At 46.0% G+C, this 25,148-nt stretch overlaps 64 non-coding genes and 11 pseudogenes across 64 annotated transcripts; all 75 read right to left on the minus strand.

The window, feature by feature from the left end:
- Positions 1–30: 30 nt before the first annotated feature.
- Positions 31–149, minus strand: LOC146881467 (5S ribosomal RNA). Its single transcript, XR_014987099.1, has one exon. It is a non-coding gene; the product is annotated as a 5S ribosomal RNA (ribosomal RNA).
- Positions 150–367: 218 nt separating this feature from the next.
- On the minus strand, positions 368–486 carry LOC146881468 (5S ribosomal RNA). Its single transcript, XR_014987103.1, has one exon. It is a non-coding gene; the product is annotated as a 5S ribosomal RNA (ribosomal RNA).
- A 218-nt stretch (positions 487–704) lies between these two features.
- LOC146881469 (5S ribosomal RNA) lies at positions 705–823 on the minus strand. The gene has a single exon (XR_014986962.1). It is a non-coding gene; the product is annotated as a 5S ribosomal RNA (ribosomal RNA).
- A 218-nt stretch (positions 824–1,041) lies between these two features.
- LOC146881470 (5S ribosomal RNA) lies at positions 1,042–1,160 on the minus strand. The gene has a single exon (XR_014986995.1). It is a non-coding gene; the product is annotated as a 5S ribosomal RNA (ribosomal RNA).
- Positions 1,161–1,378: 218 nt separating this feature from the next.
- On the minus strand, positions 1,379–1,497 carry LOC146881471 (5S ribosomal RNA). The gene has a single exon (XR_014987162.1). It is a non-coding gene; the product is annotated as a 5S ribosomal RNA (ribosomal RNA).
- A 218-nt stretch (positions 1,498–1,715) lies between these two features.
- On the minus strand, positions 1,716–1,834 carry LOC146881472 (5S ribosomal RNA). The gene has a single exon (XR_014987150.1). It is a non-coding gene; the product is annotated as a 5S ribosomal RNA (ribosomal RNA).
- Positions 1,835–2,052: 218 nt separating this feature from the next.
- LOC146881473 (5S ribosomal RNA) lies at positions 2,053–2,171 on the minus strand. Its single transcript, XR_014986996.1, has one exon. It is a non-coding gene; the product is annotated as a 5S ribosomal RNA (ribosomal RNA).
- A 218-nt stretch (positions 2,172–2,389) lies between these two features.
- Positions 2,390–2,508, minus strand: LOC146881474 (5S ribosomal RNA). The gene has a single exon (XR_014987163.1). It is a non-coding gene; the product is annotated as a 5S ribosomal RNA (ribosomal RNA).
- A 218-nt stretch (positions 2,509–2,726) lies between these two features.
- Positions 2,727–2,845, minus strand: LOC146881475 (5S ribosomal RNA). The gene has a single exon (XR_014987164.1). It is a non-coding gene; the product is annotated as a 5S ribosomal RNA (ribosomal RNA).
- Positions 2,846–3,063: 218 nt separating this feature from the next.
- Positions 3,064–3,182, minus strand: LOC146881476 (5S ribosomal RNA). Its single transcript, XR_014987151.1, has one exon. It is a non-coding gene; the product is annotated as a 5S ribosomal RNA (ribosomal RNA).
- A 218-nt stretch (positions 3,183–3,400) lies between these two features.
- On the minus strand, positions 3,401–3,519 carry LOC146881477 (5S ribosomal RNA). The gene has a single exon (XR_014987104.1). It is a non-coding gene; the product is annotated as a 5S ribosomal RNA (ribosomal RNA).
- Positions 3,520–3,737: 218 nt separating this feature from the next.
- Positions 3,738–3,856, minus strand: LOC146881478 (5S ribosomal RNA). The gene has a single exon (XR_014987170.1). It is a non-coding gene; the product is annotated as a 5S ribosomal RNA (ribosomal RNA).
- A 218-nt stretch (positions 3,857–4,074) lies between these two features.
- Positions 4,075–4,193, minus strand: LOC146881479 (5S ribosomal RNA). The gene has a single exon (XR_014986963.1). It is a non-coding gene; the product is annotated as a 5S ribosomal RNA (ribosomal RNA).
- Positions 4,194–4,411: 218 nt separating this feature from the next.
- On the minus strand, positions 4,412–4,530 carry LOC146881480 (5S ribosomal RNA). Its single transcript, XR_014986998.1, has one exon. It is a non-coding gene; the product is annotated as a 5S ribosomal RNA (ribosomal RNA).
- A 218-nt stretch (positions 4,531–4,748) lies between these two features.
- Positions 4,749–4,867, minus strand: LOC146881481 (5S ribosomal RNA). Its single transcript, XR_014987165.1, has one exon. It is a non-coding gene; the product is annotated as a 5S ribosomal RNA (ribosomal RNA).
- A 218-nt stretch (positions 4,868–5,085) lies between these two features.
- LOC146881482 (5S ribosomal RNA) lies at positions 5,086–5,204 on the minus strand. The gene has a single exon (XR_014987152.1). It is a non-coding gene; the product is annotated as a 5S ribosomal RNA (ribosomal RNA).
- A 218-nt stretch (positions 5,205–5,422) lies between these two features.
- Positions 5,423–5,541, minus strand: LOC146881483 (5S ribosomal RNA). Its single transcript, XR_014986999.1, has one exon. It is a non-coding gene; the product is annotated as a 5S ribosomal RNA (ribosomal RNA).
- Positions 5,542–5,759: 218 nt separating this feature from the next.
- LOC146881484 (5S ribosomal RNA) lies at positions 5,760–5,878 on the minus strand. The gene has a single exon (XR_014987166.1). It is a non-coding gene; the product is annotated as a 5S ribosomal RNA (ribosomal RNA).
- Positions 5,879–6,096: 218 nt separating this feature from the next.
- Positions 6,097–6,215, minus strand: LOC146881485 (5S ribosomal RNA). Its single transcript, XR_014987153.1, has one exon. It is a non-coding gene; the product is annotated as a 5S ribosomal RNA (ribosomal RNA).
- Positions 6,216–6,433: 218 nt separating this feature from the next.
- LOC146881486 (5S ribosomal RNA) lies at positions 6,434–6,552 on the minus strand. Its single transcript, XR_014986965.1, has one exon. It is a non-coding gene; the product is annotated as a 5S ribosomal RNA (ribosomal RNA).
- A 218-nt stretch (positions 6,553–6,770) lies between these two features.
- On the minus strand, positions 6,771–6,889 carry LOC146881487 (5S ribosomal RNA). Its single transcript, XR_014986990.1, has one exon. It is a non-coding gene; the product is annotated as a 5S ribosomal RNA (ribosomal RNA).
- A 218-nt stretch (positions 6,890–7,107) lies between these two features.
- Positions 7,108–7,226, minus strand: LOC146881488 (5S ribosomal RNA). Its single transcript, XR_014987167.1, has one exon. It is a non-coding gene; the product is annotated as a 5S ribosomal RNA (ribosomal RNA).
- A 218-nt stretch (positions 7,227–7,444) lies between these two features.
- On the minus strand, positions 7,445–7,563 carry LOC146881489 (5S ribosomal RNA). The gene has a single exon (XR_014987154.1). It is a non-coding gene; the product is annotated as a 5S ribosomal RNA (ribosomal RNA).
- Positions 7,564–7,781: 218 nt separating this feature from the next.
- LOC146881490 (5S ribosomal RNA) lies at positions 7,782–7,900 on the minus strand. Its single transcript, XR_014986966.1, has one exon. It is a non-coding gene; the product is annotated as a 5S ribosomal RNA (ribosomal RNA).
- Positions 7,901–8,118: 218 nt separating this feature from the next.
- LOC146881491 (5S ribosomal RNA) lies at positions 8,119–8,237 on the minus strand. The gene has a single exon (XR_014987171.1). It is a non-coding gene; the product is annotated as a 5S ribosomal RNA (ribosomal RNA).
- A 218-nt stretch (positions 8,238–8,455) lies between these two features.
- LOC146881492 (5S ribosomal RNA) lies at positions 8,456–8,574 on the minus strand. Its single transcript, XR_014986967.1, has one exon. It is a non-coding gene; the product is annotated as a 5S ribosomal RNA (ribosomal RNA).
- Positions 8,575–8,792: 218 nt separating this feature from the next.
- On the minus strand, positions 8,793–8,911 carry LOC146881493 (5S ribosomal RNA). Its single transcript, XR_014986991.1, has one exon. It is a non-coding gene; the product is annotated as a 5S ribosomal RNA (ribosomal RNA).
- A 218-nt stretch (positions 8,912–9,129) lies between these two features.
- LOC146881494 (5S ribosomal RNA) lies at positions 9,130–9,248 on the minus strand. The gene has a single exon (XR_014986968.1). It is a non-coding gene; the product is annotated as a 5S ribosomal RNA (ribosomal RNA).
- A 218-nt stretch (positions 9,249–9,466) lies between these two features.
- On the minus strand, positions 9,467–9,585 carry LOC146881495 (5S ribosomal RNA). The gene has a single exon (XR_014987251.1). It is a non-coding gene; the product is annotated as a 5S ribosomal RNA (ribosomal RNA).
- Positions 9,586–9,803: 218 nt separating this feature from the next.
- Positions 9,804–9,922, minus strand: LOC146881496 (5S ribosomal RNA). The gene has a single exon (XR_014987247.1). It is a non-coding gene; the product is annotated as a 5S ribosomal RNA (ribosomal RNA).
- Positions 9,923–10,135: 213 nt separating this feature from the next.
- On the minus strand, positions 10,136–10,254 carry LOC146881497 (5S ribosomal RNA). Its single transcript, XR_014987172.1, has one exon. It is a non-coding gene; the product is annotated as a 5S ribosomal RNA (ribosomal RNA).
- Positions 10,255–10,472: 218 nt separating this feature from the next.
- LOC146881498 (5S ribosomal RNA) lies at positions 10,473–10,591 on the minus strand (annotated as a pseudogene).
- A 206-nt stretch (positions 10,592–10,797) lies between these two features.
- Positions 10,798–10,916, minus strand: LOC146881499 (5S ribosomal RNA). Its single transcript, XR_014987105.1, has one exon. It is a non-coding gene; the product is annotated as a 5S ribosomal RNA (ribosomal RNA).
- A 220-nt stretch (positions 10,917–11,136) lies between these two features.
- On the minus strand, positions 11,137–11,255 carry LOC146881500 (5S ribosomal RNA). The gene has a single exon (XR_014987256.1). It is a non-coding gene; the product is annotated as a 5S ribosomal RNA (ribosomal RNA).
- Positions 11,256–11,473: 218 nt separating this feature from the next.
- On the minus strand, positions 11,474–11,592 carry LOC146881501 (5S ribosomal RNA). The gene has a single exon (XR_014987252.1). It is a non-coding gene; the product is annotated as a 5S ribosomal RNA (ribosomal RNA).
- Positions 11,593–11,810: 218 nt separating this feature from the next.
- Positions 11,811–11,929, minus strand: LOC146881502 (5S ribosomal RNA). The gene has a single exon (XR_014987146.1). It is a non-coding gene; the product is annotated as a 5S ribosomal RNA (ribosomal RNA).
- Positions 11,930–12,150: 221 nt separating this feature from the next.
- Positions 12,151–12,269, minus strand: LOC146881503 (5S ribosomal RNA; annotated as a pseudogene).
- A 206-nt stretch (positions 12,270–12,475) lies between these two features.
- Positions 12,476–12,594, minus strand: LOC146881504 (5S ribosomal RNA; annotated as a pseudogene).
- A 232-nt stretch (positions 12,595–12,826) lies between these two features.
- LOC146881505 (5S ribosomal RNA) lies at positions 12,827–12,945 on the minus strand. The gene has a single exon (XR_014987230.1). It is a non-coding gene; the product is annotated as a 5S ribosomal RNA (ribosomal RNA).
- Positions 12,946–13,163: 218 nt separating this feature from the next.
- On the minus strand, positions 13,164–13,282 carry LOC146881506 (5S ribosomal RNA). The gene has a single exon (XR_014987087.1). It is a non-coding gene; the product is annotated as a 5S ribosomal RNA (ribosomal RNA).
- Positions 13,283–13,500: 218 nt separating this feature from the next.
- On the minus strand, positions 13,501–13,619 carry LOC146881507 (5S ribosomal RNA). The gene has a single exon (XR_014987261.1). It is a non-coding gene; the product is annotated as a 5S ribosomal RNA (ribosomal RNA).
- Positions 13,620–13,837: 218 nt separating this feature from the next.
- On the minus strand, positions 13,838–13,956 carry LOC146881508 (5S ribosomal RNA). Its single transcript, XR_014987215.1, has one exon. It is a non-coding gene; the product is annotated as a 5S ribosomal RNA (ribosomal RNA).
- A 218-nt stretch (positions 13,957–14,174) lies between these two features.
- On the minus strand, positions 14,175–14,293 carry LOC146881509 (5S ribosomal RNA). Its single transcript, XR_014987197.1, has one exon. It is a non-coding gene; the product is annotated as a 5S ribosomal RNA (ribosomal RNA).
- A 218-nt stretch (positions 14,294–14,511) lies between these two features.
- LOC146881510 (5S ribosomal RNA) lies at positions 14,512–14,630 on the minus strand. Its single transcript, XR_014987088.1, has one exon. It is a non-coding gene; the product is annotated as a 5S ribosomal RNA (ribosomal RNA).
- Positions 14,631–14,848: 218 nt separating this feature from the next.
- On the minus strand, positions 14,849–14,967 carry LOC146881511 (5S ribosomal RNA). Its single transcript, XR_014987262.1, has one exon. It is a non-coding gene; the product is annotated as a 5S ribosomal RNA (ribosomal RNA).
- A 218-nt stretch (positions 14,968–15,185) lies between these two features.
- On the minus strand, positions 15,186–15,304 carry LOC146881512 (5S ribosomal RNA). Its single transcript, XR_014987089.1, has one exon. It is a non-coding gene; the product is annotated as a 5S ribosomal RNA (ribosomal RNA).
- A 218-nt stretch (positions 15,305–15,522) lies between these two features.
- LOC146881513 (5S ribosomal RNA) lies at positions 15,523–15,641 on the minus strand. The gene has a single exon (XR_014987264.1). It is a non-coding gene; the product is annotated as a 5S ribosomal RNA (ribosomal RNA).
- Positions 15,642–15,859: 218 nt separating this feature from the next.
- LOC146881514 (5S ribosomal RNA) lies at positions 15,860–15,978 on the minus strand. Its single transcript, XR_014987090.1, has one exon. It is a non-coding gene; the product is annotated as a 5S ribosomal RNA (ribosomal RNA).
- Positions 15,979–16,196: 218 nt separating this feature from the next.
- LOC146881515 (5S ribosomal RNA) lies at positions 16,197–16,315 on the minus strand. The gene has a single exon (XR_014987198.1). It is a non-coding gene; the product is annotated as a 5S ribosomal RNA (ribosomal RNA).
- A 218-nt stretch (positions 16,316–16,533) lies between these two features.
- On the minus strand, positions 16,534–16,652 carry LOC146881516 (5S ribosomal RNA). Its single transcript, XR_014987091.1, has one exon. It is a non-coding gene; the product is annotated as a 5S ribosomal RNA (ribosomal RNA).
- Positions 16,653–16,870: 218 nt separating this feature from the next.
- On the minus strand, positions 16,871–16,989 carry LOC146881517 (5S ribosomal RNA). Its single transcript, XR_014987265.1, has one exon. It is a non-coding gene; the product is annotated as a 5S ribosomal RNA (ribosomal RNA).
- A 218-nt stretch (positions 16,990–17,207) lies between these two features.
- Positions 17,208–17,326, minus strand: LOC146881518 (5S ribosomal RNA). The gene has a single exon (XR_014987092.1). It is a non-coding gene; the product is annotated as a 5S ribosomal RNA (ribosomal RNA).
- A 218-nt stretch (positions 17,327–17,544) lies between these two features.
- LOC146881519 (5S ribosomal RNA) lies at positions 17,545–17,663 on the minus strand. The gene has a single exon (XR_014987266.1). It is a non-coding gene; the product is annotated as a 5S ribosomal RNA (ribosomal RNA).
- A 213-nt stretch (positions 17,664–17,876) lies between these two features.
- Positions 17,877–17,995, minus strand: LOC146881520 (5S ribosomal RNA). The gene has a single exon (XR_014986969.1). It is a non-coding gene; the product is annotated as a 5S ribosomal RNA (ribosomal RNA).
- Positions 17,996–18,213: 218 nt separating this feature from the next.
- LOC146881521 (5S ribosomal RNA) lies at positions 18,214–18,332 on the minus strand. Its single transcript, XR_014987245.1, has one exon. It is a non-coding gene; the product is annotated as a 5S ribosomal RNA (ribosomal RNA).
- Positions 18,333–18,550: 218 nt separating this feature from the next.
- Positions 18,551–18,669, minus strand: LOC146881522 (5S ribosomal RNA; annotated as a pseudogene).
- Positions 18,670–18,875: 206 nt separating this feature from the next.
- Positions 18,876–18,994, minus strand: LOC146881523 (5S ribosomal RNA). The gene has a single exon (XR_014987106.1). It is a non-coding gene; the product is annotated as a 5S ribosomal RNA (ribosomal RNA).
- Positions 18,995–19,213: 219 nt separating this feature from the next.
- Positions 19,214–19,332, minus strand: LOC114170826 (5S ribosomal RNA). The gene has a single exon (XR_003601205.2). It is a non-coding gene; the product is annotated as a 5S ribosomal RNA (ribosomal RNA).
- Positions 19,333–19,551: 219 nt separating this feature from the next.
- Positions 19,552–19,670, minus strand: LOC114170763 (5S ribosomal RNA). Its single transcript, XR_003601144.2, has one exon. It is a non-coding gene; the product is annotated as a 5S ribosomal RNA (ribosomal RNA).
- A 218-nt stretch (positions 19,671–19,888) lies between these two features.
- Positions 19,889–20,007, minus strand: LOC114170756 (5S ribosomal RNA; annotated as a pseudogene).
- Positions 20,008–20,226: 219 nt separating this feature from the next.
- LOC114170788 (5S ribosomal RNA) lies at positions 20,227–20,345 on the minus strand (annotated as a pseudogene).
- A 219-nt stretch (positions 20,346–20,564) lies between these two features.
- LOC114170833 (5S ribosomal RNA) lies at positions 20,565–20,683 on the minus strand. Its single transcript, XR_003601213.2, has one exon. It is a non-coding gene; the product is annotated as a 5S ribosomal RNA (ribosomal RNA).
- Positions 20,684–20,904: 221 nt separating this feature from the next.
- Positions 20,905–21,023, minus strand: LOC114170801 (5S ribosomal RNA). Its single transcript, XR_003601181.2, has one exon. It is a non-coding gene; the product is annotated as a 5S ribosomal RNA (ribosomal RNA).
- A 218-nt stretch (positions 21,024–21,241) lies between these two features.
- LOC114170757 (5S ribosomal RNA) lies at positions 21,242–21,360 on the minus strand (annotated as a pseudogene).
- A 218-nt stretch (positions 21,361–21,578) lies between these two features.
- LOC114170767 (5S ribosomal RNA) lies at positions 21,579–21,697 on the minus strand. The gene has a single exon (XR_003601148.2). It is a non-coding gene; the product is annotated as a 5S ribosomal RNA (ribosomal RNA).
- Positions 21,698–21,917: 220 nt separating this feature from the next.
- LOC114170838 (5S ribosomal RNA) lies at positions 21,918–22,036 on the minus strand. The gene has a single exon (XR_003601217.2). It is a non-coding gene; the product is annotated as a 5S ribosomal RNA (ribosomal RNA).
- Positions 22,037–22,254: 218 nt separating this feature from the next.
- Positions 22,255–22,373, minus strand: LOC114170787 (5S ribosomal RNA; annotated as a pseudogene).
- A 219-nt stretch (positions 22,374–22,592) lies between these two features.
- On the minus strand, positions 22,593–22,711 carry LOC114170805 (5S ribosomal RNA; annotated as a pseudogene).
- Positions 22,712–22,929: 218 nt separating this feature from the next.
- LOC114170758 (5S ribosomal RNA) lies at positions 22,930–23,048 on the minus strand. The gene has a single exon (XR_003601139.2). It is a non-coding gene; the product is annotated as a 5S ribosomal RNA (ribosomal RNA).
- A 219-nt stretch (positions 23,049–23,267) lies between these two features.
- LOC114170817 (5S ribosomal RNA) lies at positions 23,268–23,386 on the minus strand. The gene has a single exon (XR_003601196.2). It is a non-coding gene; the product is annotated as a 5S ribosomal RNA (ribosomal RNA).
- A 218-nt stretch (positions 23,387–23,604) lies between these two features.
- Positions 23,605–23,723, minus strand: LOC114170789 (5S ribosomal RNA; annotated as a pseudogene).
- Positions 23,724–23,942: 219 nt separating this feature from the next.
- LOC114170820 (5S ribosomal RNA) lies at positions 23,943–24,061 on the minus strand (annotated as a pseudogene).
- Positions 24,062–24,279: 218 nt separating this feature from the next.
- On the minus strand, positions 24,280–24,398 carry LOC114170815 (5S ribosomal RNA). Its single transcript, XR_003601194.2, has one exon. It is a non-coding gene; the product is annotated as a 5S ribosomal RNA (ribosomal RNA).
- A 219-nt stretch (positions 24,399–24,617) lies between these two features.
- On the minus strand, positions 24,618–24,736 carry LOC114170813 (5S ribosomal RNA). The gene has a single exon (XR_003601192.2). It is a non-coding gene; the product is annotated as a 5S ribosomal RNA (ribosomal RNA).
- A 218-nt stretch (positions 24,737–24,954) lies between these two features.
- Positions 24,955–25,073, minus strand: LOC114170828 (5S ribosomal RNA). Its single transcript, XR_003601207.2, has one exon. It is a non-coding gene; the product is annotated as a 5S ribosomal RNA (ribosomal RNA).
- Between the last annotated feature and the right edge of the window lie 75 nt (positions 25,074–25,148).

Genomic DNA, 25,148 nt, shown 5'->3' on the forward strand with positions numbered 1-25,148 from the left:
GAACGTAGGAAAAGAAAATAACGTAAAAAAGAGGTGCAACACGAGGACTTCCCAGGAGGTCACCCATCCTAGTACTACTCTCGCCCAAGCACGCTTAACTGCGGAGTTCTGATGGGATCCGGTGCATTAGTGCTGGTTTGATCGCACCTGTGAAGTATTGCACGATCAATGTACATATGGGTTTCGCATTGGGCCTAAGTTTGAACACTTGGCGCGGCGCGGGGGCACGGGGACGTGAGGTGGGTTGTTTTGGTCTGAAGAGATTTTGGTAGTAGTCAGTTGGAATGATTTAGGTGATAATTTAGGATTTGATTTCAAAAGAAAACAGTGAGTAAAAGAACGTAGGAAAAGAAAATAACGTAAAAAAGAGGTGCAACACGAGGACTTCCCAGGAGGTCACCCATCCTAGTACTACTCTCACCCAAGCACGCTTAACTGCGGAGTTCTGATGGGATCCGGTGCATTAGTGCTGGTATGATCGCACCTGTGAAGTATTGCACGATCAATGTACATATGGGTTTCGCATTGGGCCTAAGTTTGAACACTTGGCGCGGCGCGGGGGCACGGGGACGTGAGGTGGGTTGTTTTGGTCTGAAGAGATTTTGGTAGTAGTCAGTTGGAATGATTTAGGTGATAATTTAGGATTTGATTGCAAAAGAAAACAGTGATGAAAAGAACGTGGGAAAAGAAAATAACGTAAAAAAGAGGTGCAACACGAGGACTTCCCAGGAGGTCACCCATCCTAGTACTACTCTCGCCCAAGCACGCTTAACTGCGGAGTTCTGATGGGATCCGGTGCATTAGTGCTGGTATGATCGCACCTGTGAAGTATTGCACGATCAATGTACATATGGGTTTCGCATTGGGCCTAAGTTTGAACACTTGGCGCGGCGCGGGGGCACGGGGACGTGAGGTGGGTTGTTTTGGTCTGAAGAGATTTTGGTAGTAGTCAGTTGGAATGATTTAGGTGATAATTTAGGATTTGATTGCAAAAGAAAACAGTGATGAAAAGAACGTAGGAAAAGAAAATAACGTAAAAAAGAGGTGCAACACGAGGACTTCCCAGGAGGTCACCCATCCTAGTACTACTCTCGCCCAGGCACGCTTAACTGCGGAGTTCTGATGGGATCCGGTGCATTAGTGCTGGTATGATCGCACCTGTGAAGTATTGCACGATCAATGTACATATGGGTTTCGCATTGGGCCTAAGTTTGAACACTTGGCGCGGCGCGGGGGCACGGGGACGTGAGGTGGGTTGTTTTGGTCTGAAGGGATTTTGGTAGTAGTCAGTTGGAATGATTTAGGTGATAATTTAGGATTTGATTGCAAAAGAAAACAGTGATGAAAAGAACGTAGGAAAAGAAAATAACGTAAAAAAGAGGTGCAACACAAGGACTTCCCAGGAGGTCACCCATCCTAGTACTACTCTCGCCCAAGCACGCTTAACTGCGGAGTTCTGATGGGACCCGGTGCATTAGTGCTGGTATGATCGCACCTGTGAAGTATTGCACGATCAATGTACATATGGGTTTCGCATTGGGCCTAAGTTTGAACACTTGGCGCGGCGCGGGGGCACGGGGACGTGAGGTGGGTTGTTTTGGTCTGAAGAGATTTTGGTAGTAGTCAGTTGGAATGATTTAGGTGATAATTTAGGATTTGATTGCAAAAGAAAACAGTGATGAAAAGAACGTAGGAAAAGAAAATAACGTAAAAAAGAGGTGCCACACGAGGACTTCCCAGGAGGTCACCCATCCTAGTACTACTCTCGCCCAAGCACGCTTAACTGCGGAGTTCTGATGGGATCCGGTGCATTAGTGCTGGTATGATCGCACCTGTGAAGTATTGCACGATCAATGTACATATGGGTTTCGCATTGGGCCTAAGTTTGAACACTTGGCGCGGCGCGGGGGCACGGGGACGTGAGGTGGGTTGTTTTGGTCTGAAGAGATTTTGGTAGTAGTCAGTTGGAATGATTTAGGTGATAATTTAGGATTTGATTGCAAAAGAAAACAGTGATGAAAAGAACGTAGGAAAAGAAAATAACGTAAAAAAGAGGTGCAACACGAGGACTTCCCAGGAGGTCACCCATCCTAGTACTACTCTCGCCCAGGCACGCTTAACTGCGGAGTTCTGATGGGATCCGGTGCATTAGTGCTGGTATGATCGCACCTGTGAAGTATTGCACGATCAATGTACATATGGGTTTCGCATTGGGCCTAAGTTTGAACACTTGGCGCGGCGCGGGGGCACGGGGACGTGAGGTGGGTTGTTTTGGTCTGAAGAGATTTTGGTAGTAGTCAGTTGGAATGATTTAGGTGATAATTTAGGATTTGATTGCAAAAGAAAACAGTGATGAAAAGAACGTAGGAAAAGAAAATAACGTAAAAAAGAGGTGCAACACAAGGACTTCCCAGGAGGTCACCCATCCTAGTACTACTCTCGCCCAAGCACGCTTAACTGCGGAGTTCTGATGGGACCCGGTGCATTAGTGCTGGTATGATCGCACCTGTGAAGTATTGCACGATCAATGTACATATGGGTTTCGCATTGGGCCTAAGTTTGAACACTTGGCGCGGCGCGGGGGCACGGGGACGTGAGGTTGGTTGTTTTGGTCTGAAGAGATTTTGGTAGTAGTCAGTTGGAATGATTTAGGTGATAATTTAGGATTTGATTGCAAAAGAAAACAGTGATGAAAAGAACGTAGGAAAAGAAAATAACGTAAAAAAGAGGTGCAACACAAGGACTTCCCAGGAGGTCACCCATCCTAGTACTACTCTCGCCCAAGCACGCTTAACTGCGGAGTTCTGATGGGACCCGGTGCATTAGTGCTGGTATGATCGCACCTGTGAAGTATTGCACGATCAATGTACATATGGGTTTCGCATTGGGCCTAAGTTTGAACACTTGGCGCGGCGCGGGGGCACGGGGACGTGAGGTTGGTTGTTTTGGTCTGAAGAGATTTTGGTAGTAGTCAGTTGGAATGATTTAGGTGATAATTTAGGATTTGATTGCAAAAGAAAACAGTGATGAAAAGAACGTAGGAAAAGAAAATAACGTAAAAAAGAGGTGCCACACGAGGACTTCCCAGGAGGTCACCCATCCTAGTACTACTCTCGCCCAAGCACGCTTAACTGCGGAGTTCTGATGGGATCCGGTGCATTAGTGCTGGTATGATCGCACCTGTGAAGTATTGCACGATCAATGTACATATGGGTTTCGCATTGGGCCTAAGTTTGAACACTTGGCGCGGCGCGGGGGCACGGGGACGTGAGGTGGGTCGTTTTGGTCTGAAGAGATTTTGGAAGTAGTCAGTTGGAAAGATTTAGGTGATAATTTAGAATTTGATTGCAAAAAAAAACAGTGATGAAAAGAACGTAGGAAAAGAAAATAACGTAAAAAAGAGGTGCAACACGAGGACTTCCCAGGAGGTCACCCATCCTAGTACTACTCTCACCCAAGCACGCTTAACTGCGGAGTTCTGATGGGATCCGGTGCATTAGTGCTGGTATGATCGCACCTGTGAAGTATTGCACGATCAATGTACATATGGGTTTCGCATTGGGCCTAAGTTTGAACACTTGGCGCGGCGCGGGGGCACGGGGACGTGAGGTGGGTTGTTTTGGTCTGAAGAGATTTTGGTAGTAGTCAGTTGGAATGATTTAGGTGATAATTTAGGATTTGATTGCAAAAGAAAACAGTGATGAAAAGAACGTAGGAAAAGAAAATAACGTAAAAAAGAGGTGCAACACGAGGACTTCCCAGGAGGTCCCCCATCCTAGTACTACTCTCGCCCAAGCTCGCTTAACTGCGGAGTTCTGATGGGATCCGGTGCATTAGTGCTGGTATGATCGCACCTGTGAAGTATTGCACGATCAATGTACATATGGGTTTCGCATTGGGCCTAAGTTTGAACACTTGGCGCGGCGCGGGGGCACGGGGACGTGAGGTGGGTTGTTTTGGTCTGAAGAGATTTTGGTAGTAGTCAGTTGGAATGATTTAGGTGATAATTTAGGATTTGATTGCAAAAGAAAACAGTGATGAAAAGAACGTAGGAAAAGAAAATAACGTAAAAAAGAGGTGCAACACGAGGACTTCCCAGGAGGTCACCCATCCTAGTACTACTCTCGCCCAAGCACGCTTAACTGCGGAGTTCTGATGGGATCCGGTGCATTAGTGCTGGTATGATCGCACCTGTGAAGTATTGCACGATCAATGTACATATGGGTTTCGCATTGGGCCTAAGTTTGAACACTTGGCGCGGCGCGGGGGCACGGGGACGTGAGGTGGGTTGTTTTGGTCTGAAGAGATTTTGGTAGTAGTCAGTTGGAATGATTTAGGTGATAATTTAGGATTTGATTGCAAAAGAAAACAGTGATGAAAAGAACGTAGGAAAAGAAAATAACGTAAAAAAGAGGTGCAACACGAGGACTTCCCAGGAGGTCACCCATCCTAGTACTACTCTCGCCCAGGCACGCTTAACTGCGGAGTTCTGATGGGATCCGGTGCATTAGTGCTGGTATGATCGCACCTGTGAAGTATTGCACGATCAATGTACATATGGGTTTCGCATTGGGCCTAAGTTTGAACACTTGGCGCGGCGCGGGGGCACGGGGACGTGAGGTGGGTTGTTTTGGTCTGAAGAGATTTTGGTAGTAGTCAGTTGGAATGATTTAGGTGATAATTTAGGATTTGATTGCAAAAGAAAACAGTGATGAAAAGAACGTAGGAAAAGAAAATAACGTAAAAAAGAGGTGCAACACAAGGACTTCCCAGGAGGTCACCCATCCTAGTACTACTCTCGCCCAAGCACGCTTAACTGCGGAGTTCTGATGGGACCCGGTGCATTAGTGCTGGTATGATCGCACCTGTGAAGTATTGCACGATCAATGTACATATGGGTTTCGCATTGGGCCTAAGTTTGAACACTTGGCGCGGCGCGGGGGCACGGGGACGTGAGGTGGGTTGTTTTGGTCTGAAGAGATTTTGGTAGTAGTCAGTTGGAATGATTTAGGTGATAATTTAGGATTTGATTGCAAAAGAAAACAGTGATGAAAAGAACGTAGGAAAAGAAAATAACGTAAAAAAGAGGTGCCACACGAGGACTTCCCAGGAGGTCACCCATCCTAGTACTACTCTCGCCCAAGCACGCTTAACTGCGGAGTTCTGATGGGATCCGGTGCATTAGTGCTGGTATGATCGCACCTGTGAAGTATTGCACGATCAATGTACATATGGGTTTCGCATTGGGCCTAAGTTTGAACACTTGGCGCGGCGCGGGGGCACGGGGACGTGAGGTGGGTTGTTTTGGTCTGAAGAGATTTTGGTAGTAGTCAGTTGGAATGATTTAGGTGATAATTTAGGATTTGATTGCAAAAGAAAACAGTGATGAAAAGAACGTAGGAAAAGAAAATAACGTAAAAAAGAGGTGCAACACGAGGACTTCCCAGGAGGTCACCCATCCTAGTACTACTCTCGCCCAGGCACGCTTAACTGCGGAGTTCTGATGGGATCCGGTGCATTAGTGCTGGTATGATCGCACCTGTGAAGTATTGCACGATCAATGTACATATGGGTTTCGCATTGGGCCTAAGTTTGAACACTTGGCGCGGCGCGGGGGCACGGGGACGTGAGGTGGGTTGTTTTGGTCTGAAGAGATTTTGGTAGTAGTCAGTTGGAATGATTTAGGTGATAATTTAGGATTTGATTGCAAAAGAAAACAGTGATGAAAAGAACGTAGGAAAAGAAAATAACGTAAAAAAGAGGTGCAACACAAGGACTTCCCAGGAGGTCACCCATCCTAGTACTACTCTCGCCCAAGCACGCTTAACTGCGGAGTTCTGATGGGACCCGGTGCATTAGTGCTGGTATGATCGCACCTGTGAAGTATTGCACGATCAATGTACATATGGGTTTCGCATTGGGCCTAAGTTTGAACACTTGGCGCGGCGCGGGGGCACGGGGACGTGAGGTTGGTTGTTTTGGTCTGAAGAGATTTTGGTAGTAGTCAGTTGGAATGATTTAGGTGATAATTTAGGATTTGATTGCAAAAGAAAACAGTGATGAAAAGAACGTAGGAAAAGAAAATAACGTAAAAAAGAGGTGCCACACGAGGACTTCCCAGGAGGTCACCCATCCTAGTACTACTCTCGCCCAAGCACGCTTAACTGCGGAGTTCTGATGGGATCCGGTGCATTAGTGCTGGTATGATCGCACCTGTGAAGTATTGCACGATCAATGTACATATGGGTTTCGCATTGGGCCTAAGTTTGAACACTTGGCGCGGCGCGGGGGCACGGGGACGTGAGGTGGGTCGTTTTGGTCTGAAGAGATTTTGGAAGTAGTCAGTTGGAAAGATTTAGGTGATAATTTAGAATTTGATTGCAAAAAAAAACAGTGATGAAAAGAACGTAGGAAAAGAAAATAACGTAAAAAAGAGGTGCAACACGAGGACTTCCCAGGAGGTCACCCATCCTAGTACTACTCTCGCCCAAGCACGCTTAACTGCGGAGTTCTGATGGGATCCGGTGCATTAGTGCTGGTATGATCGCACCTGTGAAGTATTGCACGATCAATGTACATATGGGTTTCGCATTGGGCCTAAGTTTGAACACTTGGCGCGGCGCGGGGGCACGGGGACGTGAGGTGGGTTGTTTTGGTCTGAAGAGATTTTGGTAGTAGTCAGTTGGAATGATTTAGGTGATAATTTAGGATTTGATTGCAAAAGAAAACAGTGATGAAAAGAACGTAGGAAAAGAAAATAACGTAAAAAAGAGGTGCAACACGAGGACTTCCCAGGAGGTCACCCATCCTAGTACTACTCTCGCCCAAGCACGCTTAGCTGCGGAGTTCTGATGGGATCCGGTGCATTAGTGCTGGTATGATCGCACCTGTGAAGTATTGCACGATCAATGTACATATGGGTTTCGCATTGGGCCTAAGTTTGAACACTTGGCGCGGCGCGGGGGCACGGGGACGTGAGGTGGGTTGTTTTGGTCTGAAGAGATTTTGGTAGTAGTCAGTTGGAATGATTTAGGTGATAATTTAGGATTTGATTGCAAAAGAAAATAGTGATGAAAAGAACGTAGGAAAAGAAAATAACGTAAAAAAGAGGTGCAACACAAGGACTTCCCAGGAGGTCACCCATCCTAGTACTACTCTCGCCCAAGCACGCTTAACTGCGGAGTTCTGATGGGACCCGGTGCATTAGTGCTGGTATGATCGCACCTGTGAAGTATTGCACGATCAATGTACATATGGGTTTCGCATTGGGCCTAAGTTTGAACACTTGGCGCGGCGCGGGGGCACGGGGACGTGAGGTGGGTTGTTTTGGTCTGAAGAGATTTTGGTAGTAGTCAGTTGGAATGATTTAGGTGATAATTTAGGATTTGATTGCAAAAGAAAACAGTGATGAAAAGAACGTAGGAAAAGAAAATAACGTAAAAAAGAGGTGCCACACGAGGACTTCCCAGGAGGTCACCCATCCTAGTACTACTCTCGCCCAAGCACGCTTAACTGCGGAGTTCTGATGGGATCCGGTGCATTAGTGCTGGTATGATCGCACCTGTGAAGTATTGCACGATCAATGTACATATGGGTTTCGCATTGGGCCTAAGTTTGAACACTTGGCGCGGCGCGGGGGCACGGGGACGTGAGGTGGGTCGTTTTGGTCTGAAGAGATTTTGGAAGTAGTCAGTTGGAAAGATTTAGGTGATAATTTAGAATTTGATTGCAAAAAAAAACAGTGATGAAAAGAACGTAGGAAAAGAAAATAACGTAAAAAAGAGGTGCAACACGAGGACTTCCCAGGAGGTCACCCATCCTAGTACTACTCTCGCCCAAGCACGCTTAACTGCGGAGTTCTGATGGGATCCGGTGCATTAGTGCTGGTATGATCGCACCTGTGAAGTATTGCACGATCAATGTACATATGGGTTTCGCATTGGGCCTAAGTTTGAACACTTGGCGCGGCGCGGGGGCACGGGGACGTGAGGTGGGTTGTTTTGGTCTGAAGAGATTTTGGTAGTAGTCAGTTGGAATGATTTAGGTGATAATTTAGGATTTGATTGCAAAAGAAAACAGTGATGAAAAGAACGTAGGAAAAGAAAATAACGTAAAAAAGAGGTGCAACACGAGGACTTCCCAGGAGGTCCCCCATCCTAGTACTACTCTCGCCCAAGCTCGCTTAACTGCGGAGTTCTGATGGGATCCGGTGCATTAGTGCTGGTATGATCGCACCTGTGAAGTATTGCACGATCAATGTACATATGGGTTTCGCATTGGGCCTAAGTTTGAACACTTGGCGCGGCGCGGGGGCACGGGGACGTGAGGTGGGTTGTTTTGGTCTGAAGAGATTTTGGTAGTAGTCAGTTGGAATGATTTAGGTGATAATTTAGGATTTGATTGCAAAAGAAAACAGTGATGAAAAGAACGTAGGAAAAGAAAATAACGTAAAAAAGAGGTGCAACACGAGGACTTCCCAGGAGGTCACCCATCCTAGTACTACTCTCGCCCAAGCACGCTTAACTGCGGAGTTCTGATGGGATCCGGTGCATTAGTGCTGGTATGATCGCACCTGTGAAGTATTGCACGATCAATGTACATATGGGTTTCGCATTGGGCCTAAGTTTGAACACTTGGCGCGGCGCGGGGGCACGGGGACGTGAGGTGGGTTGTTTTGGTCTGAAGAGATTTTGGTAGTAGTCAGTTGGAATGATTTAGGTGATAATTTAGGATTTGATTGCAAAAGAAAACAGTGATGAAAAGAACGTAGGAAAAGAAAATAACGTAAAAAAGAGGTGCAACACGAGGACTTCCCAGGAGGTCACCCATCCTAGTACTACTCTCGCCCAAGCACGCTTAGCTGCGGAGTTCTGATGGGATCCGGTGCATTAGTGCTGGTATGATCGCACCTGTGAAGTATTGCACGATCAATGTACATATGGGTTTCGCATTGGGCCTAAGTTTGAACACTTGGCGCGGCGCGGGGGCACGGGGACGTGAGGTGGGTTGTTTTGGTCTGAAGAGATTTTGGTAGTAGTCAGTTGGAATGATTTAGGTGATAATTTAGGATTTGATTGCAAAAGAAAATAGTGATGAAAAGAACGTAGGAAAAGAAAATAACGTAAAAAAGAGGTGCAACACGAGGACTTCCCAGGAGGTCACCCATCCTAGTACTACTCTCGCCCAAGCACGCTTAACTGCGGAGTTCTGATGGGATCCGGTGCATTAGTGCTGGTATGATCGCACCTGTGAAGTATTGCACGATCAATGTACATATGGGTTTCGCATTGGGCCTAAGTTTGAACACTTGGCGCGGCGCGGGGGCACGGGGACGTGAGGTGGGTTGTTTTGGTCTGAAGAGATTTTGGTAGTAGTCAGTTGGAATGATTTAGGTGATAATTTAGGATTTGATTGCAAAAGAAAACAGTGATGAAAAGAACGTAGGAAAAGAAAATAACGTAAAAAAGAGGTGCAACACGAGGACTTCCCAGGAGGTCACCCATCCTAGTACTACTCTCGCCCAAGCACGCTTAACTGCGGAGTTCTGATGGGAGCTGGTGCATTAGTGCTGGTATGATCGCACCTGTGAAGTATTGCACGATCAATGTACATATGGGTTTCGCATTGGGCCTAAGTTTGAACACTTGGCGCGGCGCGGGGGCACGGGGACGTGAGGTGGGTTGTTTTGGTCTGAAGAGATTTTGGTAGTAGTCAGTTGGAATGATTTAGGTAATAATTTAGGATTTGATTGCAAAAGAAAACAGTGATGAAAAGAACGTAGGAAAAGAAAATAACGTAAAAAAGAGGTGCAACACAAGGACTTCCCAGGAGGTCACCCATCCTAGTACTACTCTCGCCCAAGCACGCTTACCTACGGAGTTCTGATGGGATCCGGTGCATTAGTGCTGGTATGATCGCAACTGTGAAGTATTGCACGATCAATGTACATATGGGTTTCGCATTGGGCCTAAGTTTGAACACTTGGCGCGGGGGCACGGGGACGTGAGGTGGGTTGTTTTGGTCTGAAGAGATTTTGGTAGTAGTCAGTTGGAATGATTTAGGTGATAATTTAGGATTTGATTGCAAAAGAAAACAGTGATGAAAAGAACGTAGGAAAAGAAAATAACGTAAAAAAGAGGTGCAACACGAGGACTTCCCAGGAGGTCACCCATCCTAGTACTACTCTCGCCCAAGCACACTTAACTGCGGAGTTCTGATGGGATCCGGTGCATTAGTGCTGGTTTGATCGCACCTGTGAAGTATTGCACGATCAATGTACATATGGGTTTCGCATTGGGCCTAAGTTTGAACACTTGGCGCGGCGCGGGGGCACGGGGACGTGAGGTGGGTTGTTTTGGTCTGAAGAGATTTTGGTAGTAGTCAGTTGGAATGATTTAGGTGATAATTTAGGATTTGATTTCAAAAGAAAACAGTGAGTAAAAGAACGTAGGAAAAGAAAATAACGTAAAAAAGAGGTGCAACACGAGGACTTCCCAGGAGGTCACCCATCCTAGTACTACTCTCACCCAAGCACGCTTAACTGCGAAGTTCTGATTGGATCCGGTGGATTAGTGCTGGTATGATCGCACCCGTGAAGTATGGCACGATCAATGTACATATGGGTTTCGCATTGGGCCTAAGTTTGAACACTTGGCACGGCGCGGGGGCGCGGGGACGTGAGCTGGGTTGTTTTGTTCTGAAGAGATTTTAGTAGTAGTCAGTTGGAATCATTTAGGATTTGATTGCAAAAAAAAATAGTGATGAAAAGAACGTAGGAAAAGAAAATAACGTAAAAAAGAGGTGCAACACGAGGACTTCCCAGGAGGTCACCCATCCTAGTACTACTCTCGCCCAAGCACGCTTACCTACGGAGTTCTGATGGGATCCGGTGCATTAGTGCTGGTATGATCGCACCTGTGAAGTATTGCACGATCAATGTACATATGGGTTTCGCATTGGGCCTAACTTTGAACACTTGGCGCGGCGCGGAGGCACTGGGACGTGAGGTGGGTTGTTTTGGTCTGAAGAGATTTTGGTAGTAGTCAGTTGGAATGATTTAGGTGATAATTTAGGATTTGATTGCAAAAAAAAAAACAGTGATGAAAAGAACGTAGGAAAAGAAAATAACGTAAAAAAGAGGTGCAACACGAGGACTTCCCAGGAGGTCACCCATCTTAGTACTACTCTCGACCAAGCACGCTTAACTACGGAGTTCTGATGGGATTCGGTGCATTAGTGCTGGTATGATCGCACCTGTGAAGCATTGCACGATCAATGTACATATGGGTTTCGCATTGGGCCTAAGTTTGAAGACATGGCTCGGCGCGGGGGCACGGGGACGTGAGGTGGGTTGTTTTGGTCTGAAGAGATTTTGGTAGTAGTCAGTTGGAATGATTTAGGTGATAATTTAGGATTTGATTGCAAAAGAAAACAGTGATGAAAAGAACGTAGGAAAAGAAAATAACGTAAAAAAGAGGTGCAACACGAGGACTTCCCAGGAGGTCACCCATCCTAGTACTACTCTCGCCCAAGCACGCTTAACTGCGGAGTTCTGATGGGAGCTGGTGCATTAGTGCTGGTATGATCGCACCTGTGAAGTATTGCACGATCAATGTACATATGGGTTTCGCATGGGGCCTAAGTTTGAACACTTGGCGCGGCGCGGGGGCACGGGGACGTGAGGTGGGTTGTTTTGGTCTGAAGAGATTTTGGTAGTAGTCAGTTGGAATGATTTAGGTGATAATTTAGGATTTGATTGCAAAAGAAAACAGTGATGAAAAGAACGTAGGAAAAGAAAATAACGTAAAAAAGAGGTGCAACACAAGGACTTCCCAGGAGGTCACCCATCCTAGTACAACTCTCGCCCAAGCACGCTTAACTGCGGAGTTCTGATGGGATCCGGTGCATTAGTGCTGGTATGATCGCACCTGTGAAGTATTGCACGATCAATGTACATATGGGTTTCGCATTGGGCCTAAGTTTGAACACTTAGCGCGGCGCGGGGGCACGGGGACGTGAGGTGGGTTGTTTTGGTCTGAAGAGATTTTGGTAGTAGTCAGTTGGAATGATTTAGGTGATAATTTAGGATTTGATTGCAAAAAGAAAAAACAGTGATGAAAAGAACAAAGGAAAAGAAAATAACGTGAAAAAGAGGTACAACACGAGGACATCCCAGCAAGTCACCCATCCTATTACTACTCTCGCCCAAGCACGCTTAACTGCGAAGTTCTGATGGGATCCGGTGGATTAGTGCTGGTATGATCGCACCCGTGAAGTATGGCAGGATCAATGTACATATGGGTTTCGCATTGGGCCTAAGTTTGAACACTTGGCACGGCGCGGGGGCGCGGGGACGTGAGCTGGGTTGTTTTGTTCTGAAGAGATTTTAGTAGTAGTCAGTTGGAATCATTTAGGATTTGATTGCAAAAAAAAATAGGGATGAAAAGAACGTAGGAAAAGAAAATAACGTAAAAAAGAGGTGCAACACGAGGACTTCCCAGGAGGTCACCCATCCTAGTACTACTCTCGCCCAAGCACGCTTACCTACGGAGTTCTGATGGGATCCGGTGCATTAGTGCTGGTATGATCGTGCTGGTATGATCGCACCTGTGAAGTATTGCACGATCAATGTACATATGGGTTTCGCATTGGGCCTAACTTTGAACACTTGGCGCGGCGCGGAGGCACTAGGACGTGAGGTGGGTTGTTTTGGTCTGAAGAGATTTTGGTAGTAGTCAGTTGGAATGATTTAGGTGATAATTTAGGATTTGATTGCAAAAGAAAACAGTGATGAAAAGAACGTAGGAAAAGAAAATAACGTAAAAAAGAGGTGCAACACAAGGACTTCCCAGGAGGTCACCCATCCTAGTACTACTCTCGCCCAAGCACGCTTAACTGCGGAGTTCTGATGGGATCCGGTGCATTAGTGTTGGTATGATCACACCTGTGAAGTATTGCACGATCAATGTACATATGGGTTTCGCATTGGGCCTAAGTTTGAACACTTGGCGCGGCGTGGGGGCACGGGGACGTGAGGTGGGTTGTTTTGGTCTGAAGAGATTTTGGTAGTAGTCAGTTGGAATGATTTAGGTGATAATTTAGGATTTGATTGCAAAAGAAAACAGTGATGAAAAGAACGTAGGAAAAGAAAATAACGTAAAAAAGAGGTGCAACACGAGGACTTCCCAGGAGGTCACCCATCCTAGTACTACTCTCGCCCAAGCACGCTTAACTGCGGAGTTCTGATGGGATCCAGTGCATTAGTGCTGGTATGATCGCACCTGTGAAGTATTGCACGATCAATGTACATATGGGTTTCGTATTGGGCCTAAGTTTGAACACTTGGCGCGGCGCGGGGGCACGGGGACGTGAGGTGGGTTGTTTTGGTCTGAAGAGATTTTGGTAGTAGTCAGTTGGAATGATTTAGGTGATAATTTAGGATTTGATTGCAAAAGAAAACAGTGATGAAAAGAACGTAGGAAAAGAAAATAACGTAAAAAAGAGGTGCAACACGAGGACTTCCCAAGAGGTCACCCATCCTAGTACTACTCTCGCCAAAGCACACTTAACTGCGGAGTTCTGATGGGATCCGATGCATTAGTGCTGGTATGATCGCACCTGTGAAGTATTGCACGATCAATGTACATATGGGTTTCGCATTGGGCCTAAGTTTGAACACTTGGCGCGGCGTGGGGGCACGGGGACGTGAGGTGGGTTGTTTTGGTCTGAAGAGATTTTGGTAGTAGTCAGTTGGAATGATTTAGGTGATAATTTAGGATTTGATTGCAAAAGAAAACAGTGATGAAAAGAACGTAGGAAAAGAAAATAACGTAAAAAAGAGGTGCAACACGAGGACTTCCCAGGAGGTCACCCATCCTAGTACTACTCTCGCCCAAGCACGCTTAACTGCGAAGTTCTGATGGGATCCAGTGCATTAGTGCTGGTATGATCGCACCTGTGAAGTATTGCACGATCAATGTACATATGGGTTTCGTATTGGGCCTAAGTTTGAACACTTGGCGCGGCGCGGGGGCACGGGGACGTGAGGTGGGTTGTTTTGGTCTGAAGAGATTTTGGTAGTAGTCAGTTGGAATGATTTAGGTGATAATTTAGGATTTGATTGCAAAAGAAAACAGTGATGAAAAGAACGTAGGAAAAGAAAATAACGTAAAAAAGAGGTGCAACACAAGGACTTCCCAGGAGGTCACCCATCCTAGTACTACTCTCGCCCAAGCACGCTTAACTGCGGAGTTCTGATGGGATCCGGTGCATTAGTGTTGGTATGATCGCACCTGTGAAGTATTGCACGATCAATGTACATATGGGTTTCGCATTGGGCCTAAGTTTGAACACTTGGCGCGGCGTGGGGGCACGGGGACGTGAGGTGGGTTGTTTTGGTCTGAAGAGATTTTGGTAGTAGTCAGTTGGAATGATTTAGGTGATAATTTAGGATTTGATTGCAAAAGAAAACAGTGATGAAAAGAACGTAGGAAAAGAAAATAACGTAAAAAAGAGGTGCAACACGAGGACTTCCCAGGAGGTCACCCATCCTAGTACTACTCTCGCCCAAGCACGCTTAACTGCGGAGTTCTGATGGGATCCAGTGCATTAGTGCTGGTATGATCGCACCTGTGAAGTATTGCACGATCAATGTACATATGGGTTTCGTATTGGGCCTAAGTTTGAACACTTGGCGCGGCGCGGGGGCACGGGGACGTGAGGTGGGTTGTTTTGGTCTGAAGAGATTTTGGTAGTAGTCAGTTGGAATGATTTAGGTGATAATTTAGGATTTGATTGCAAAAGAAAACAGTGATGAAAAGAACGTAGGAAAAGAAAATAACGTAAAAAAGAGGTGCAACACGAGGACTTCCCAAGAGGTCACCCATCCTAGTACTACTCTCGCCAAAGCACACTTAACTGCGGAGTTCTGATGGGATCCGATGCATTAGTGCTGGTATGATCGCACCTGTGAAGTATTGCACGATCAATGTACATATGGGTTTCGCATTGGGCCTAAGTTTGAACACTTGGCGCGGCGTGGGGGCACGGGGACGTGAGGTGGGTTGTTTTGGTCTGAAGAGATTTTGGTAGTAGTCAGTTGGAATGATTTAGGTGATAATTTAGGATTTGATTGCAAAAGAAAACAGTGATGAAAAGAACGTAGGAAAAGAAAATAACGTAAAAAAGAGGTGCAACACGAGGACTTCCCAGGAGGTCACCCATCCTAGTACTACTCTCGCCCAAGCACGCTTAACTGCGGAGTTCTGATGGGATCCAGTGCATTAGTGCTGGTATGATCGCACCTGTGAAGTATTGCACGATCAATGTACATATGGGTTTCGTATTGGGCCTAAGTTTGAACACTTGGCGCGGCGCGGGGGCACGGGGACGTGAGGTGGGTTGTTTTGGTCTGAAGAGATTTTGGTAGTAGTCAGTTGGAATGATTTAGGTGATAATTTAGGATTTGATTGCAAAAGAAAACAGTGATGAAAAGAACGTAGGAAAAGAAAATAACGTAAAAAAGAGGTGCAACACGAGGACTTCCCAAGAGGTCACCCATCCTAGTACTACTCTCGCCAAAGCACACTTAACTGCGGAGTTCTGATGGGATCCGATGCATTAGTGCTGGTATGATCGCACCTGTGAAGTATTGCACGATCAATGTACATATGGGTTTCGCATTGGGCCTAAGTTTGAACACTTGGCGCGGCGTGGGGGCACGGGGACGTGAGGTGGGTTGTTTTGGTCTGAAGAGATTTTGGTAGTAGTCAGTTGGAATGATTTAGGTGATAATTTAGGATTTGATTGCAAAAGAAAACAGTGATGAAAAGAACGTAGGAAAAGAAAATAACGTAAAAAAGAGGTGCAACACGAGGACTTCCCAGGAGGTCACCCATCCTAGTACTACTCTCGCCCAAGCACGCTTAACTGCGGAGTTCTGATGGGATCCAGTGCATTAGTGCTGGTATGATCGCACCTGTGAAGTATTGCACGATCAATGTACATATGGGTTTCGTATTGGGCCTAAGTTTGAACACTTGGCGCGGCGCGGGGGCACGGGGACGTGAGGTGGGTTGTTTTGGTCTGAAGAGATTTTGGTAGTAGTCAGTTGGAATGATTTAGGTGATAATTTAGGATTTGATTGCAAAAGAAAACAGTGATGAAAAGAACGTAGGAAAAGAAAATAACGTAAAAAAGAGGTGCAACACAAGGACTTCCCAGGAGGTCACCCATCCTAGTACTACTCTCGCCCAAGCACGCTTAACTGCGGAGTTCTGATGGGATCCGGTGCATTAGTGTTGGTATGATCGCACCTGTGAAGTATTGCACGATCAATGTACATATGGGTTTCGCATTGGGCCTAAGTTTGAACACTTGGCGCGGCGTGGGGGCACGGGGACGTGAGGTGGGTTGTTTTGGTCTGAAGAGATTTTGGTAGTAGTCAGTTGGAATGATTTAGGTGATAATTTAGGATTTGATTGCAAAAGAAAACAGTGATGAAAAGAACGTAGGAAAAGAAAATAACGTAAAAAAGAGGTGCAACACGAGGACTTCCCAGGAGGTCACCCATCCTAGTACTACTCTCGCCCAAGCACGCTTAACTGCGGAGTTCTGATGGGATCCAGTGCATTAGTGCTGGTATGATCGCACCTGTGAAGTATTGCACGATCAATGTACATATGGGTTTCGTATTGGGCCTAAGTTTGAACACTTGGCGCGGCGCGGGGGCACGGGGACGTGAGGTGGGTTGTTTTGGTCTGAAGAGATTTTGGTAGTAGTCAGTTGGAATGATTTAGGTGATAATTTAGGATTTGATTGCAAAAGAAAACAGTGATGAAAAGAACGTAGGAAAAGAAAATAACGTAAAAAAGAGGTGCAACACGAGGACTTCCCAAGAGGTCACCCATCCTAGTACTACTCTCGCCAAAGCACACTTAACTGCGGAGTTCTGATGGGATCCGATGCATTAGTGCTGGTATGATCGCACCTGTGAAGTATTGCACGATCAATGTACATATGGGTTTCGCATTGGGCCTAAGTTTGAACACTTGGCGCGGCGTGGGGGCACGGGGACGTGAGGTGGGTTGTTTTGGTCTGAAGAGATTTTGGTAGTAGTCAGTTGGAATGATTTAGGTGATAATTTAGGATTTGATTGCAAAAGAAAACAGTGATGAAAAGAACGTAGGAAAAGAAAATAACGTAAAAAAGAGGTGCAACACGAGGACTTCCCAGGAGGTCACCCATCCTAGTACTACTCTCGCCCAAGCACGCTTAACTGCGGAGTTCTGATGGGATCCAGTGCATTAGTGCTGGTATGATCGCACCTGTGAAGTATTGCACGATCAATGTACATATGGGTTTCGTATTGGGCCTAAGTTTGAACACTTGGCGCGGCGCGGGGGCACGGGGACGTGAGGTGGGTTGTTTTGGTCTGAAGAGATTTTGGTAGTAGTCAGTTGGAATGATTTAGGTGATAATTTAGGATTTGATTGCAAAAGAAAACAGTGATGAAAAGAACGTAGGAAAAGAAAATAACGTAAAAAAGAGGTGCAACACGAGGACTTCCCAAGAGGTCACCCATCCTAGTACTACTCTCGCCAAAGCACACTTAACTGCGGAGTTCTGATGGGATCCGATGCATTAGTGCTGGTATGATCGCACCTGTGAAGTATTGCACGATCAATGTACATATGGGTTTCGCATTGGGCCTAAGTTTGAACACTTGGCGCGGCGCGGGGGCACGGGGACGTGGGTTGTTTTGGTCTGAAGAGATTTTGGTAGTAGTCAGTTGGAATGATTTAGGTGATAATTTAGGATTTGATTGCAAAAGAAAACAGTGATGAAAAGAATGTAGGAAAAGAAAATAACGTAAAAAAGAGGTGCAACACGAGGACTTCCCAGGAGGTCACCCATCCTAGTACTACTCTCGCCCAAGCACGCTTAACTGCGGAGTTCTGATGGGATCCGGTGCATTAGTGCTGGTATGATCGCACCTGTGAAGTATTGCACGATCAATGTACATATGGGTTTCGCATTGGGCCTAAGTTTGAACACTTGGCGCGGCGCGGGGGCACGGGGACGTGAGGTGGGTTGTTTTGGTCTGAAGAGATTTTGGTAGTAGTCAGTTGGAATGATTTAGGTGATAATTTAGGATTTGATTGCAAAAGAAAACATTGATGAAAAGAACGTAGGAAAAGAAAATAACGTAAAAAAGAGGTGCCACACGAGGACTTCCCAGGAGGTCACCCATCCTTGTACTACTCTCGCCCAAGCACGCTTAACTGCGGAGTTCTGATGGGATCCGGTGCATTAGTGCTGGTATGATCGCACCTGTGAACTATTGCACGATCAATGTACATATGGGTTTCGCATTGGGCCTAAGTTTGAACACTTGGCGCGGCGCGGGGGCACGGGGACGTGAGGTGGGTTGTTTTGGTCTGAAGAGATTTTGGAAGTAGTCAGTTGGAAAGATTTAGGTGATAATTTAGAATTTGATTGCAAAAAAAAACAGTGATGAAAAGAACGTAGGAAAAGAAAATAACGTGAAAAAGAGGTACAACACGAGGACATCCCAGCAAGTCACCCATCCTATTACTACTCTCGCCCAAGCACTCTTAACTGCGAAGTTCTGATGGGATCCGGTGGATTAGTGCTGGTATGATCGCACCCGTGAAGTATGGCACGATCAATGTACATATGGGTTTCGCATTGGGCCTAAGTTTGAACACTTGGCACGGCGCGGGGGCGCGGGGACGTGAGCTGGGTTGTTTTGTTCTGAAGAGATTTTAGTAATAGTCAGTTGGAATCATTTAGGATTTGATTGCAAAAAAAAATAGTGATGAAAAGAACGTAGGAAAAGAAAATAACGTAAAAAAGAGGTGCAACACGAGGACTTCCCAGGAGGTCACCCATCCTAGTACTACTCTCGCCCAAGCACGCTTACCTACGGAGTTCTGATGGGATCCGGTGCATTAGTGCTGGTATGATCGCACCTGTGAAGTATTGCACGATCAATGTACATATGGGTTTCGCATTGGGCCTAACTTTGAACACTTGGCGCGGCGCGGAGGCACTGGGACGTGAGGTGGGTAGTTTTGGTCTGAAGAGATTTTGGTAGTAGTCAGTTGGAATCATTTAGGTGATAATTTACGATTTGATTGCAAAAAAAAAATAGTGATGAAAAGAACGTAGGAAAAGAAAATAACGTGAAAAAGAGGTGCAACACGAGGACTTCCCAGGAGGTCACCCATCCTAGTACTACTCTCGCCCAAGCACGCTTACCTACGAAGTTCTGATGGGATCCGGTGCATTAGTGCTGGTATGATCGCACCTGTGAAGTATTGCACGATCAATGTACATATGGGTTTCGCATTGGGCCTAACTTTGAACACTTGGCGCGGCGCGGAGGCACTGGGACGTGAGGTGGGTTGTTTTGGTCTGAAGAGATTTTGGTAGTAGTCAGTTGGAATGATTTAGGTGATAATTTAGGATTTGATTGCAAAAAAAAAACAGTGATGAAAAGAACGTAGGAAAAGAAAATAACGTAAAAAAGAGGTGCAACACGAGGACTTCCCAGGAGGTCACCCATCTTCGTACTACTCTCGACCAAGCACGCTTAACTGCGGAGTTCTGATGGGATCCGGTGCATTAGTGCTGGTATGATCGCACCTGTGAAGCATTGCACGATCAATGTACATATGGGTTTCGCATTGGGCCTATGTTTGAAGACTTGGCTCCGCGCGGGGGCACGGGGACGTGAGGTGGGTTGTTTTGGTCTGAAGAGATTTTGGTAGTAGTCAGTTGGAATGATTTATGTGATAATTTAGGATTTGAGTGCAGAAAAAAACAGTGATGAAAAGAACGTAGGGAAAGAAAATAACGTAAAAAAGAGGTGCAACACGAGGATCTCTCAGGAGGTCACCCATCCTACTAATACTCTCGCCCAAGCACGCTTAACTGCGGAGTTCTGATGGATTCCGGTGTATTAGTGCTGGTATGATCGCACGTGTGAAGTATTGCACGATCAATGTACATATGGGTTTCACATTGGGCCTAAGTTTGAACACTTGGCGCGGCGCAGGGGCACGGGGACGTGAGGTGGGTTGTTTTGGTCTGAAGATATTTTGGTAGTAGTCAGTTGGAATGATTTAGGTGATAATTTAGGATTTGATTGCAAAAAAAAAACAGTGATGAACAGAACGTAGGAAAAGAAAATAACGTAAAAAAGAGGTGCAACACGAGGACTTCCCAGGACGTCACCCATCCTATTACTACTCTCGCCCAAGCACGCTTAACTGCGAAGTTCTGATGGGATCCGGTGGATTAGTGCTGGTATGATCGCACCCGTGAAGTATGGCACGATCAATGTACATATGGGTTTCGCATTGGGCCTAAGTTTGAACACTTGGCACGGCGCGGGGGCGCGGGGACGTGAGCTGGGTTGTTTTGGTCTGAAGAGATTTTAGTAGTAGTCAGTTGGAATCATTTAGGTGATAATTTAGGATTTGATTGCAAAAAAAAAATAGTGATGAAAAGAACGTAGGAAAAGAAAATAACGTAAAAAAGAGGTGCAACACGAGGACTTCCCAAGAGGTCACCCATCCTAGTACTACTCTCGCCCAAGCACGCTTACCTACGGAGTTCTGATGGGATCCGGTGCATTAGTGCTGGAATGATTGCACCTGTGAAGTATTGCACGATCAATGTACATATGGGTTTCGCATTGGGCCTAAGTTTGAACACTTGGCGCGGCGCGGAGGCACTGGGACGTGAGGTGGGTTGTTTTGGTCTGAAGAGATTTTGGTAGTAGTCAGTTGGAATGATTTAGGTGATAATTTAGGATTTGATTGCAAAAAAAAAAAACAGTGATGAAAAGAACGTAGGAAAAGAAAATAACGTAAAAAAGAGGTGCAACACGAGGACTTCCCAAGAGGTCACCCATCTTAGTACTACTCTCGACCAAGCATGCTTAACTGCGGAGTTCTGATGGGATCCGGTGCATTAGTGCTGGTATGATCGCACCTGTGAAGCATTGCACGATCAATGTACATATGGGTTTCGCATTGGGCCTAAGTTTGAAGACTTGGCTCGGCGCGGGGGCACGGGGACGTGAGGTGGGTTGTTTTGGTCTGAAGAGATTTTGGTAGTAGTCAGTTGGAATGATTTAGGTGATAATTTAGGATTTGAGTGCAGAAAAAAACAGTGATGAAAAGAACGTAGGGAAAGAAAATAACGTGAAAAAGAGGTACAACACGAGGACATCCCAGCAAGTCACCCATCCTATTACTACTCTCGCGCAAGCTCGCTTAACTGCGAAGTTCTGATGGGATCCGGTGGATTAGTGCTGGTATGATCGCACCCGTGAAGTATGGCACGATCAATGTACATATGGGTTTCGCATTGGGCCTAAGTTTGAACACTTGGCACGGCGTGGGGGCGCGGGGACGTGAGCTGGGTTGTTTTGGTCTGAAGAGATTTTAGTAGTAGTCAGTTGGAATCATTTAGGTGATAATTTACGATTTGATTGCAAAAAAAAATAGTGATGAAAAGAACGTAGGAAAAGAAAATAACGTAAAAAAGAGGTGCAACACGAGGACTTCCCAGGAGGTCACCCATCCTAGTACTACTCTCGCCCAAGCACGCTTACCTACGGAGTTCTGATGGGATCCGGTGCATTAGTGCTGGTATGATCGCACCTGTGAAGTATTGCACGATCAATGTACATATGGGTTTCGCATTGGGCCTAACTTTGAACACTTGGCGCGGCGCGGAGGCACTGGGACGTGAGGTGGGTTGTTTTGGTCTGAAGAGATTTTGGTAGTAGTCAGTTGGAATGATTTAGGTGATAATTTAGGATTTGATTGCAAAAAAAAAAACAGTGATGAAAAGAACGTAGGAAAAGAAAATAACGTAAAAAATAGGTGCAACACGAGGACTTCCCAGGAGGTCACCCATCTTCGTACTACTCTCGACCAAGCACGCTTAACTGCGGAGTTCTGATGGGATCCGGTGCATTAGTGCTGGTATGATCGCACCTGTGAAGCATTGCACGATCAATGTACATATGGGTTTCGCATTGGGCCTATGTTTGAAGACTTGGCTCCGCGCGGGGGCACGGGGACGTGAGGTGGGTTGTTTTGGTCTGAAGAGATTTTGGTAGTAGTCAGTTGGAATGATTTAGGTGATAATTTAGGATTTGAGTGCAGAAAAAAACAGTGATGAAAAGAACGTAGGGAAAGAAAATAACGTAAAAAAGAGGTGCAACACGAGGATCTCTCAGGAGGTCACCCATCCTACTAATACTCTCGCCCAAGCACGCTTAACTGCGGAGTTCTGATGGATTCCGGTGTATTAGTGCTGGTATGATCGCACGTGTGAAGTATTGCACGATCAATGTACATATGGGTTTCGCATTGGGCCTAAGTTTGAACACTTGGCGCGGCGCAGGGGCACGGGGACGTGAGGTGGGTTGTTTTGGTCTGAAGATATTTTGGTAGTAGTCAGTTGGAATGATTTAGGTGATAATTTAGGATTTGATTGCAAAAAAAAGACAGTGATGAACAGAACGTAGGGAAAGAAAATAACGTGAAAAAGAGGTACAACACGAGGACATCCCAGCAAGTCACCCATCCTATTACTACTCTCGCGCAAGCACGCTTAACTGCGAAGTTCTGATGGGATCCGGTGGATTAGTGCTGGTATGATCGCACCCGTGAAGTATGGCACGATCAATGTACATATGGGTTTCGCATTGGGCCTAAGTTTGAACACTTGGCACGGCGTGGGGGCGCGGGGACGTGAGCTGGGTTGTTTTGGTCTGAAGAGATTTTAGTAGTAGTCAGTTGGAATCATTTAGGTGATAATTTACGATTTGATTGCAAAAAAAAATAGTGATGAAAAGAACGTAGGAAAAGAAAATAACGTAAAAAAGAGGTGCAACACGAGGACTTCCCAGGAGGTCACCCATCCTAGTACTACTCTCGCCCAAGCACGCTTACCTACGGAGTTCTGATGGGATCCGGTGCATTAGTGCTGGTATGATCGCACCTGTGAAGTATTGCACGATCAATGTACATATGGGTTTCGCATTGGGCCTAACTTTGAACACTTGGCGCGGCGCGGAGGCACTGGGACGTGAGGTGGGTTGTTTTGGTCTGAAGAGATTTTGGTAGTAGTCAGTTGGAATGATTTAGGTGATAATTTAGGATTTGATTGCAAAAAAAAAACAGTGATGAAAAGAACGTAGGAAAAGAAAATAACGTAAAAAAGAGGTGCAACACGAGGACTTCCCAGGAGGTCACCCATCTTCGTACTACTCTCGACCAAGCACGCTTAACTGCGGAGTTCTGATGGGATCCGGTGCATTAGTGCTGGTATGATCGCACCTGTGAAGCATTGCACGATCAATGTACATATGGGTTTCGCATTGGGCCTATGTTTGAAGACTTGGCTCCGCGCGGGGGCACGGGGACGTGAGGTGGGTTGTTTTGGTCTGAAGAGATTTTGGTAGTAGTCAGTTGGAATGATTTAGGTGATAATTTAGGATTTGAGTGCAGAAAAAAACAGTGATGAAAAGAACGTAGGGAAAGAAAATAACGTAAAAAAGAGGTGCAACACGAGGATCTCTCAGGAGGTCACCCATCCTACTAATACTCTCGCCCAAGCACGCTTAACTGCGGAGTTCTGATGGATTCCGGTGTATTAGTGCTGGTATGATCGCACGTGTGAAGTATTGCACGATCAATGTACATATGGGTTTCGCATTGGGCCTAACTTTGAACACTTGGCGCGGCGCAGGGGCACGGGGACGTGAGGTGGGTTGTTTTGGTCTGAAGATATTTTGGTAGTAGTCAGTTGGAATGATTTAGGTGATAATTTAGGATTTGATTGCAAAAAAAAAACAGTGATGAACAGAACGTAGGAAAAGAAAATAACGTAAAAAAGAGGTGCAACACGAGGACTTCCCAGGACGTCACCCATCCTATTACTACTCTCGCCCAAGCACGCTTAACTGCGAAGTTCTGATGGGATCCGGTGGATTAGTGCTGGTATGATCGCACCCGTGAAGTATGGCACGATCAATGTACATATGGGTTTCGCATTGGGCCTAAGTTTGAATACTTGGCACGGCGCGGGGGCGCGGGGACGTGAGCTGGGTTGTTTTGGTCTGAAGAGATTTTAGTAGTAGTCAGTTGGAATCATTTAGGTGATAATTTAGGATTTGATTGCAAAAAAAAATAGTGATGAAAAGAACGTAGGAAAAGAAAATAACGTAAAAAAGAGGTGCAACACGAGGACTTCCCAGGAGGTCACCCATCCTAGTACTACTCTCGCCCAAGCACGCTTACCTACGGAGTTCTGATGGGATCCGGTGCATTAGTGCTGGAATGATCGCACCTGTGAAGTATTGCACGATCAATGTACATATGGGTTTCGCATTGGGCCTAACTTTGAACACTTGGCGCGGCGCAGAGGCACTGGGACGTGACGTGGGTTGTTTTGGTCTGAAGAGATTTTGGTAGTAGTCAGTTGGAATGATTTAGGTGATAATTTTGGATTTGATTGCAAAAAAAAAACAGTGATGAAAAGAACGTAGGAAAAGAAAATAACATAAAAAAGAGGTGCAACACGAGGACTTCCCAAAAGGTCACCCATCTTAGTACTACTCTCGACCAAGCACGCTTAACTGCGGAGTTCTGATGGGATCCGGTGCATTAGTGCTGGTATGATCGCACCTGTGAAGCATTGCACGATCAATGTACATATGGGTTTCGCATTGGGCCTAAGTTTGAAGACTTGGCTCGGCGCGGGGGCACGGGGACGTGAGGTGGGTTGTTTTGGTCTGAAGAGATTTTGGTAGTAGTCAGTTGGAATGATTTAGGTGATAATTTAGGATTTGAGTGCAGAAAAAAACAGTGATGAAAAGAACGTAGGGAAAGAAAATAACGTAAAAAAGAGGTGCAACACGAGGACTTCTCAAGAGGTCACCCATCCTACTACTACTCTCGCCCAAGCACGCTTAACTACGGAGTTCTGATGGATTCCGGTGTATTAGTGCCGGTATGATCGCACCTGTGAAGTATTGCACGATCAATGTACATATGGGTTTCGCATTGGGCCTAAGTTTGAACACTTGGCGCGGCGCAGGG

Source organism: Vigna unguiculata, chromosome 11, assembly GCF_037176805.1.
Source record: "Vigna unguiculata cultivar grain cowpea cultivar isolate G323 ecotype 2 chromosome 11, ASM3717680v1, whole genome shotgun sequence".
NCBI lineage: Eukaryota > Viridiplantae > Streptophyta > Magnoliopsida > Fabales > Fabaceae > Vigna > Vigna unguiculata.